We start from the raw sequence: 11,300 nt of genomic DNA, 5'->3' as shown, positions 1-11,300 counted from the left end.
CTTGGTTCTGTCTAACGCTTCCATTTCTCTGTAAGTATCTAGTTTCCCCATAGGTTTGAGTCCGAGGACCATGCAATACCTTGGTTCTGTCTAGTACCCAGGTATAGCTGAGCAGTTAGTTTCCCCATAGGCTTGAGTCCGAGGATTATGCAATGCCTTGGTTCTGTCTAACGCTTCCATTTCTCTGTAAGGAGGGGTTTGTCCTCGGGTCGGACTATTAACTCCACGGTGCTTTGGGCAGGGGCAGTTCGTACTATGATCTTACGTGTGGTGTTGACTTCGCTTTCTATTCAAGTCCCTGTCTTTTTCATTTACAAGGTGTTCCTTGGCCGTTCGCGTTCCGTGCTTGATGTTTCGGTGCGCGAGGCGCGGCTTCATCAATATCCTCGTGAATTGATACAAATCCAGCGGTCTACGATCCTCTTGGGATTTGGTAGTTTCGTGATTAGCACTGCTGATAATTCTCTTTTCGAATTCTACGTGGATTAATTCCCACCAGCCTTCATCCTCTATATAAGGTTTTCCGTGGGAAAGGTCTATCCTCACTCCATGAACTTCCCAACGCAACTAAAAACACTTCCCTTTAATTTCCCAAACCCCTTTAATAACCCCGCCAGGATTGTGACTGGAGCTGGTAGATATGGGGCGGCTTTGGGCGGGTGTGAGGGCACCCGGGCCAAGGGCCGTCGTGACCGCAGCCCCCACTGGGCTTCCGGCGCGGCAGAGTCCAGGCATAACATTGATAGTGCCATGCCCGGTGGCCAAGAGGGACGTCCCTAAAATACCTAACGCTCCTCCCTAGGGAGCACCCCTGCAGGAGGAGGCGCGCGAACTCATGTCATGGCTGGTGCCCGAGTGTTGCCGTCTCCAACGGCCAACGCTCGTGAGGGCTGGAGAGAATCAAGGGAACATCACGAGGGAGGGCGTTCGGTGCCCCTGCATTTGCTCCTCGCTTTGTTCAAGCTCCTCCGCATCGGACAAGGAGTTGTTGGTGGCCTAGAACCAGGCTAGCCCCAGCCCCCTTTCCTCTAGCTAGTTCTAGAACAGGTCCACCTGGGCCTCTGATTGTAGAATTAGCTTGTGATAGTAGTGCTTTAAAGCACGTCTGCCTGAGCCTTTGATTGTACATTGTAACTTTTTGTTCAATAAAGTAATGTGCAGTTTCTTTCCGTTTTTGTTGAATCTTCTATTTCGCACTTTTATCTTTCTGCAATGTTTGTTTGGTAGTTCCTTTTTTTATTTATTTATTTTTTTATCCCCGCTAATCTCCCGTATAATGGTTACTTAGAACGATCGCCTGTTGCGCCGGTCAGTGCACTAATCCTCCCCACAGACTGCGCCAATTGTAGGGTCCGGTTTTGTAGCCCAAAAGATATAGGTTAAAGGCCCAACGAACCCAGAACAATGAATTTGTAGAGAGTGGATCGAAGGTTTAGGCGCTCGCCGTGCTTAACGGAGCATAAACTACTTTCTTTTTATTGGAAGATACTAAGACTAATTTACAATTGAGGGATGCTCCTCGGCCCATGGCCGAGGAGGTTTTCCCTTCCCAAGCTCCCACCCTTCTACACTTTGCTCACGTTTCTTATATATCCCCCTCTTCCTCCTCATGTTGATCACCTATTGGCTTCCCTTCTGACCCTCCGTCCCGTCAGAGGTCATATCCGTGCTCAAGTGGTTCACCCCAATCGATGTTGCCCTGTCAAGGGGTTACATCCTCATTAATGCAGTCAGGAGGGTTAGGTGAGAGTATTCAATACCAAGGTGACAGTTCGCCCAGGGCTTGCCCCTTCGCCATACTTCTGCTGCCAACGCGTGGCATTGGGCCCTCCTCCTCGGGCATAAAAGGAATCTTCTTTGAGGGGGTGGTCCTTATGTTCTCTCGAGGTCTCTGACGTCCGAGGGAGGACACTCCTCAGATAGGTTCCTTGGGGGTCAGTTCTCGCGCTTCCATCCTCGGACCCCATGTATCCTCGGCGTGGGCCCTTGGGCCTGGTTTGGAGCGGGCCGGGGCTATTTGATATTCTGGCCCTACAATTTGTTTTTATAAAAAATTTCCCACTACTTCGTCTCTTATCTTCTTATTAGTTTTTCATTGTTTATTATTTCTTTTGATAAAATAGTAATTATTGTTTTTACAAAACATGTAGTTATATGTGTGGCAATTTCTTTTTTTTTTTACCATTTTTTTTGTTTTCAAAAAGTATTTTCCATAACAAAAAACTTGTTTGGTTAAACGAAAAATATTTATAGACCATAAAATAATTTTAGGTGAAAATATTTTAAAGTGACTAGTTGCATTCTAGAAAATTCTCTTGAAAATAAGTGTTTGGTTGCATTTTAAAAAATGCTATAAAAATTGGCAGTGGCAGAGATTGGCAACCATTAGTGGAAGAAAACAACGAATGATGGTAGCAAAGACTGAAGGTGATTGGAGATCGAGGACGTTAGTAGAGAGTGGTTGTTGGGTGACTAATAGTGACAGGGTGGAAGGTTTAATTCATGAGTTTTTGGGTATGACAAAAATTAATTTACGGAATATGAAAGCAAAACCCAATTTTCTCTGTAAGTGCCATTATTTTTGGGTTGGTACTTGATTTACCAACATGTTCAGTTGCCCTAAACACCTGCAAATGTGAAAAATATTTTCAAAAAATCAATTTTTGTGGAACCAACACAACGTTAAAACTGATAGAAAATAAAAACAATTTACACTTCTCTATTTCCAAAGAAACTTGAGAATAACCAAAGAGCTGTTTTTTGTTTTGAAAACATGATAGGCTTTGAATCTTGGTTGAAACAAAAACAAAAATAAAATCAAAAGTACAATCACAAAGTTCGGAATGTGCAGCCAAACCCAAACCCACCTCTCTCTTTCCCCTTCCTCCACTTCCTCTCATCATCCATGAAATCATCATTGCCACATTGCCGTTGTTAAACCAACCATCTTGTATTCTTATTCTTCTTCTTACATTCAGTTTGTTTCGATGGAAAATTTTGTGTGAAAATAGTTTTCTATGTTTTCTAGTATTTGTTAACATTGGGAAAAAAAAAAAATAGTAAAAGTAAGACTACCTTTGGTCAAAATAAAAAAATATGGCTTATTTTGTAGATTTTCCACTAATTTTTGGTGAAAAACAACCTCATCCCATGACAATCTAAATAAAAGAAGTTGTAAAATAATTTTCCAACACATTTAAGATTTCTATTAAATATAGTAAAATAAGATAGTTTTATAAAAGATTTTTTTTTAAATGACTCATTTTTTAGAAAATTTTAACGTGAGCATATTATTTGTCCACAACTAATTGAGTTAAAGACTTTTCAAATCTCCCCCCGATATTAAGTCAGGTCAAGTCAAGTGACCCTTTCTTGGTTTATTACATTTTCACCTATTTACTTTGTAGAATATCAAAACATGCACTGATAAATATAAATGTATACTATTATTATTATTATTATTATTTTATATATATATATATATATATACACACACATACACTAGCCTTTGAGCACACACTCACGCGCGTGCTCAAAGGCTTTTCGATTTTTTGGGTAAAGATTAATAATTTGCATTTATTATAATTTGAGATTTCTACTTTTTCCAATCACCAAAAAATAAAAAAATAAAAAAAATAATACGTGGGGTGAGTTTTGTAGATTGGAAGAGTTTTAAAACTAACATAAGAGTTATCCTATTTTGTAGAGAGTTGGTAAGTAGAAGTAGTAATTTAAATCAATGTAAAAGTAGAAGTTTATTAGAAGCATGAAGGTATTTCAACGTAGAATTAGGAATTTATTATTTTTTTCAATTTAATATTTTAACCCCATTTTTAAGTTTTAGGTAGGGGTATTTTTTACAGTAAAAAAAAAAAATAACTTACTTTTTTTTTGCTAATTTACTATTTTAAACCCATTTTTAAGTTGTTGGTTAATTAATTTAGGGGTATTTTTGACAGGAAAAAAAAATAATAACTAACTTTCTGAATCCTCTTAATATATACAGATATATATATTTGAGAACAGACTAACTACAAGACACACATACGCGCTTAATTACAATCTCCCACCAAGCCCTAACTCATTATTATATGGAAAAAATACCAAGAAACCCCCTGAACTTTGGAGTAGTGGCCAAGAGACCCCTTGAACTTTTATTTTAGCCAATTTACTCCTAGAACTATACTTAAAAGCCAAATTGATACATCTGTTTAGTTTCCATTTAAATTGACTAAGTTTGCTCACATGACACACACGTGCAACCTGCCAAACACCCAAACTAATGGATAGAGGGAGAGAAAAGCTAGGTTCAACGATAGGGTGCAATTGAGAGGAGAGAGAGGCTATGGCTTGCCAGAATTTCTGGTCCCACCGTCGCTAGTCTCTTCCACTGCCAATCTTTGCCATCCTTGACTTTCCCCGCATGGTTTCCAACAACTGATAAATAGAGAGATAGATTCAAGCAAGTAACCTCTTATAAATCCAAAGATTGAAAACTCATCAATCGATTAACTTGACTGTGCTAAGTTTGACAAAAGTAAAATTGTGGTTGTGGCCTGGTACTTCTAGAGAGATATTTATTTTTCCCTATAAATATTAAGTAAATATAGGAATGCAAGATCAACAACATACAGAATATTGATGCATATCCTAGCACTAATAACAGCCACCCATTCTTGCAGTGGAAAGAGAAAAGAAAAACCACTTGAACAAAAAAAAAAAAAAAAAAAAAAAAGATGTGTGGGTTTGATATGGCTTAAAATTCATTGAAGCCTGGTCCCACTCACCCATAATAAGGAGAATCTTTCAAGTTCAACATCAAAAGATATCAACTCGTTTTGTAAATTAATTAGTAATGGGTTTTTGTGTGTGATTTTCCCTTTAGCAGTTATTGTCAGATGAATCTCTCCCTAATATTTATTCATCAGTTGTTGTTAGAAACCATGAGCGGCAGCAGAAGCCAAGGATGACAAGATCGATTGTGGAAGAAAACAGCGACGACGGGACTAGGAATTCTGGCAACCATAGCCTCTCTCTCTTTTCAACTGCACTCTATCGTTAAACCTAGCTTTTCTCTACCTCTATCCATCAGTTTGGGTGTTTGGCAGGTTGCACGTGTGTGTCATGTGAGCAAACTTAGTCAATTTAAATGGAAACTAAACAGATTTGTCAATTTGGCTTTTAAGTAGATGTATCAATTTGGCTTTAAGTATAGTTCAAGGGGTAAATTGGCTAAAATAAAAGTTCAGGGGGTCTCTTCGCATTTTTCCCTTATTATATTATATTGATTGTACATATTATTATTATTATTATTATCATCATCATCATCATCGTCGTCTAGGCATTGTAAATAATAATAATAATTAATAAATTAATAAATGCAGTCGGTTGAATGTAGTCATGGGAGCCATGAGTGGGATTAATTGACAAAGTGAATGTTGATGCTACTGTTTTCTCAGACATAAATGCATTACGAATTAGGGTGGTTGTGCACAATGAAAGGGGAGAAGTCATGGCATCTCCAATGGCCAAAGGACCATCGATGCAAGATAGTAAGGAAGCTAAAGTGATGGCATGCTGGAAAGCATTGGAGTTTGGTGTGGATGCAGGTTTCATGGAACTGGTGTTGGAAGGGGACAATAATAGCGTGATGAAGTCCATAACATCTATAAGGTCCAATAGATCACGAGTAGGTCATATTTATGAGGACATGGTTTTTGAAGCTTTTCTGTCAACTTTGTTAAGCGTAGTGCAAATTCAGTGGCCCACTCTTAGGCTAAATTTGTTAGGAATGTAGATGATGAACTAGTTTGGTTGGAAGAATCTCAAAACAGTATTCAAAATTTTGTTTATGACACTTACAAAAAAATTTTTAAAGTTAATTGACGTGAATGATTGTAAGATGTATAATCTTGTGATAGGCCATCTACTATTTTGGATACTTGATGATTCATCAATTTCATTTTACTAATTAGTGGATTAATGTATTTTTATGTTTAGAGGGAGGTGGAGAGTGAGAGTTAACCCAACAGTATCTTTGGCATTGCCAGTTTGAGCAATAATGGATATTGGCTTCCAATAGAAGAAACGGTAGAAACCAACAATTGAGGATTGGTAAACTATAATTCTTCATGATATACAAAAAAAATTATAAGAAAAACAAATCGCAAGTTAAAAAGCGCAATTCTTTGTTGGTGAAGCTAATATCAACGAGCTCTGTAATGATATCAATATCTATTTATCTATCTATATATAGAAAGTTGAAACTCAACTATAAGGGTACGTTTAATACACTGAATGAGAATTATGATTGAAATGGTAATTTTTCTTACTGAGAATAAAATGTGTTGTAATTGAATAATTGAACATATTCATAAGTTTTGTTGTGAGTTGTAATATTAGAATAAAACTTAAAATTTATTTTAGAAAATATCTTACTCAAACAATTATATTTTCAAGTTATTTATTTATTTATTATTATTATTTTTTATAATTTGAGAGAGATGATTTATGTGCATATGGGAAGTTTCTTTATTTGGAAATATATTAATTATAAAAATTATTACACCTACTAAGGATTTGGGCTCATGAGTGCTTATTTAAAAAAAGCACGACGTGGTAATGCTTGATTGAAGGGTGTAAACATAGGGTTTATAAATATCACCTCTTTTTTGAATTTAATCTATTTGTCTATAGTGTTTTTCAATGGTAAATAGTAATTTCCATAATAAAAAGATGGTAAATAGTAATATTAAATTTAGGTACACACACACATTTAATTATAACTTATCCACCTGTGGTTTGACTTGAATTTAAGTTATCTATCTGTAGTTTGTAATTTTACACTTTACCCATTTGAGATTTGTTCTGTTAAGCTTTCGTAACCCACCTTTGCATTTGTCATTAGAAAAATAGATTTTAATTTGAAAATATAACATAAAATAGATCAAAAAGCTAAGGTTTAAAATTTTTCAAAAGATGAATGAAAATTGTTAAAAAAAAAAAAATTCAAACAAATACAAATTAATACCAAAACTTCTCTCAAACAGAGTTCTAATTGTGAAAGCTTTTTGTGACAAACCCATCAAAATGAAGCAAACCAGCCCCAACCCCAACTATCAAAAGGCCATAGTATCCAAGGTCGGTTGGGCCATTGATATGGCCCGGTTCCTTGTAAATTTATTCTAGTTTTGCTCTTCACCAAAAAGAACAGGAAAAAAATCGATTGGTCCTAGAGTTCACGTAAACCAATAAGCTCAGGCCCACAATGAGCAGAGCTTTGATTACCAAAATATGAAAGCAGAAAAGCGGGTTCAAATCGTCGTAATGATAATGAAACCGACCCACTCAAGCTCTGTAGCGGGCCTTTAGGTGAGCTGGGGCTTTGGGTGATGTCTCTTGGAAATGCTTTCACCAGAAAATATGATGAACATTCTGCACTCCTTCACCAGGATCAATACTTTTTTAATTAAATTCAGGAAGCATTTTTTAATCGATACTGCTTTCCTTTGCACTGGAAGTGATTTGATTTCTTATTTTCTTCAAGTTGTGAGTGTTTTTGAATACATGATGTATAAACAAGCTGACATTTCAGTTCAAACAAACAGGCTCAGGTTGGCGAAAGCCATGGGACTGGTATCTTAACAGTTTGGTGCGTGTTGTTTTCTGTTTCCATTTGGTTATGTGCTTATAATATATTTTGCTTTTGACTATTTTTAGATTGCAGCATCCCACTTGGATACTGTATTGGACAAGCTGAAAGATATTCTGGATAATGTTGGGCAAGGCATATTTCAAAGGTACTATCTTCTAAGATAAATTTATTCTCTCTTTTTTCTTTTTGTGGTTACATATATACACACAAATGAATATGTACAAATGTACAAATACAAATATACATGCAAGCATCGCTGAAATGCCTTTTAGACACTGACTTTATGTTTGATAGATTCTTACGGTTACTGCAGGTTTCTTAACAAGATTTGGGGCTGAAATTAGATTATATAGAAGTGCCTATGCTTTTGTTTCAAACAACTATGTTTTCCCCTTTTTTTTAAGGCAGGCTGGATGCTTTAATTGCGCCTTAATTGATTCATTAGAAGGATGTAGAACCCCACCTGCCCCAAAAGAAAAGAAAGATATTGTCACATTTTTTTTTTCCTTTTATTTTTGAGTGGTAATTTTCATTGTGTATATAATATCTTCTAGGTCAGTGTAATACTTTTTGGTATTTTAATTTTCTTTAACTAGGTCAGTGTTAGCTCCCCTTTTCGTGTGTTTGTGATTTTATATGAAACACGTGTATCAATTAAGGATATTCATGTGAACAAGCTCTTTATTCATTCTATTGTAGGTTCCTATCCATTTTCTCTGACAGTTTTAGGGCAGAAGAGTCTGATGATGTACATGCTGCTTTGGCTCTAATGTATGGCTATGCTGCGAAATATGCTCCATCAACAGTTATTGAAGCCAGAATAGATGCACTTATTGTATGAGATCTTGTCTTTTCTCCTAATGCTTTTCAATGGAAATCTCAGTATATCCTATTAACTAATGTATTCAGTTTCTGATGTCTCGTCTTTTTTTATTCCTTTTGCAGGGGACTAATATGCTTTCACAGTTTGTGCAGATAATGGCATTATTGTGATGGTGATAATGCGGGTTGTGCTGTCATTAAAGCTGTGGAGAATGGTGCATCATTTCCTTTGAAAAGAAGGGACATGATGCTTGACTATATTTTGTCCTTAACAGGCCGAGAGGCCCGAGATGACAATGAAGACTTTGTTGATTCTAATCTTGAACTGAACTTCTCCATACTCAAGTATATTACTTATCAAATTATTATGTCTTGTTCTAAAGCTATCAGTTATGGTTTACTTTTGTTGGAACTATTTTAACTTTTCCTCTTTTTTGATGCTTTTGTAGGCCCTTGCTTTAAGTACCTGCACTACCTTGGTTTCTGTAGAGCCAAAACTAACGGTTGAAACACAAAATCATGTGATGAAGGTACAAAATTTTGATAAATTGGATTATGTGTCATTAACAATGGGAATTTTACTCTATAACATTTGTTTCGAATTCATAAATTTTTTGACAAATTCTGCAGGCAATGTTTGGTTCTGTGCTTTGCCTAATGATTCAGTAGATGTTTTCAATCCCCGTATTGACAACCTTATCACTCTCTTATGTGCAATTCTTCTCACAAGGTATTCTAATCAAAAGGTCTTCGCTTGTCCTGACTTGCTTATTCCTTTGTAAACGTTGATGTTTCTTCGTCTCTAGAAGTTTTGGTTAAATGTATTATATTAATTGATGACATAATTTGCTTTTGCCGTTACTTTTTTCTAATATCTGAATGGAGTATTTTCATATAGATAATATTTGGTTCCATTTTTTGAATTCTATATTTTGAACTGGACTTTAAAAAATTAAGCAGATGTATGTTATTGAATTTTTCAAGGTTGCTTTTTCTTCAATAAGGAGTACTAATTCGGTGGAAGCACCCCAGTGGCTGAAGTTTCTAAATCATACCCGTGTAATATTTACTTCTTGCGTGCACTTGGTAGCTTTTATGAACGTATAAGTGATCCCTTAATACTGATCTATCTTTTTACTGAAAGAGTGAAGAACAGTGGGGCTTATAATACAATCCATTTGCATAGAACTGTATATTTAACTCTATCTGTATGTGTATGTGCTAATAGATCTGTCATGTAAGATTTTATATTTTTCTCATCTAATTTTCAAAATTATAAAACTCAGTGGAGAGGATGGGAGAAGTCGAGCAGAGCAGCTATTGCATATGTTGAGACAAATTGATCAGTATTTTTCTTCACAAGTGGAGTATCAAAGGCGAAGAGGTTGTTGGGCAGTATTTGATGATGCTTCTCAAGTTTAGGATGGTTTGCATCAGTGGATATTGTGCGCTGGGCTGCTGTGGAAGTTGCATGCATAGCAAGCAAGTTGGCCATACTGTGCATGGGAATTTTTCCAACTTACCATGTAAAATTGTTTACTGAGACAGCTTCCTAATCACTTGTTTTTCAGTCTTATGCCTTTTTTTTTTTTTTAATTTCAACTTTCAGTGGCATTTGTACTACCAAGTTGTGAAGCATTGTGTTTAGGAGATAGGTTGTCATGTATCTTCCACGACACTAATTCTGAAGTTAGAAAAGTTTCTGCTCCGGTAAGTTATTGGCAGGCAGCTTTAATAGTGTCAAATAAGTTGATTCTCTATACTGCATTATGAACCATCATTTATAGGTGCAAGTGTGTAGGCTGTATAAGTATACTTCCCAATTTTCTCTTACATCTGCCAGAAAAATCTCATAAACCTTAGTTTGGGTAGATCCTTGATCAACGCTTCAGCATCTCTCTTTCACTTCCAAGGCCTGCAGCTTCCAAGTTTTCTGTGGGCATAGAATTGTCCTATGGTGCTTTGTCCTCCCTTGAGGATGTTATAGCCATATTGAGGAGTGTAATTTTGTCCAGAAACTCTTTGTATTATTTTCATTGTTTATTCAGTTTTTTTTAAAATTTTTTTTGAAGCTGTGGAAGGGAATTGTAAAACTAGGATGAAATTTTTGGTTTTTCTATATGTATAATCAGGATGCATCTATTGATCCATCAGAGTATTCAACAGAATTATTTCCTGTCTGTATTTTGTTGACAAAGGATGAGGTTTTTTTTGTTTTTGTTTTTGTTTTTGTTTTTGTTTGTAGAAATACAGTTGCTTGTGTTCCCAGATTATTGTACTTTTTTAGTCGTTATATTTGCCTTTGAGTACACTACCTGTATGCTTGCCTGTAGTCTTGCTCATCAGCTATATGTGATAAAATCAAGCAGTCAGCTGAAAGGGGCCATACAAGCTGTCGTTGAGTTTGTTATGAAGAGGGGGCATGAGCAGGTCAAAATTGATGTTTCAAGGTTTTCCTACTTAAAAATTTCTGTAGCATTAAAAAATTTCAGAATTTTGGAACTCTGTGTATATCTTCTTCTTCTTTTTTTTTTTTTTAATAAAAAAATTATGAATGCAATTGTGTGTATATCTTCTGATAAGTAGATTGCTGTATTTTTTAGTAAGACTGATGATTTATTGCCAACAGAACAACCCAATCTTTGCTCTCTGCTACGGTTATGTAACTGAAAAGCATTTACGTTTGGAAACTCTTGGTGCTGTATCCTTCTTTCATTTAGATTCATTAACCTGCCTGTTGCTATAGTTAGCACCTATTTTTTGCTTAACTGTCTCTGGCTTTGTTGAATCAACTATGCAGTTACCGTTTTTTCTTTTTTGGTGG

The 11,300-nt window shown here is 35.9% G+C and overlaps 1 pseudogene; it reads left to right on the top strand.

Annotated features, from left to right (window-relative positions):
• Positions 1 to 7,329: 7,329 nt before the first annotated feature.
• LOC112038255 (protein SHOOT GRAVITROPISM 6-like) lies at positions 7,330 to 10,538 on the top strand (annotated as a pseudogene).
• Positions 10,539 to 11,300: the final 762 nt, after the last annotated feature.

This window comes from Quercus suber, unplaced genomic scaffold (genome assembly GCF_002906115.3).
Source record: "Quercus suber isolate HL8 unplaced genomic scaffold, Cork oak 2.0 scaffold_95, whole genome shotgun sequence".
In the NCBI taxonomy this organism is placed as follows: Eukaryota; Viridiplantae; Streptophyta; class Magnoliopsida; order Fagales; family Fagaceae; genus Quercus; species Quercus suber.
Note: the sequence above shows the minus strand (reverse complement) of the source record. Positions and strands in the feature narration are given on the sequence as shown.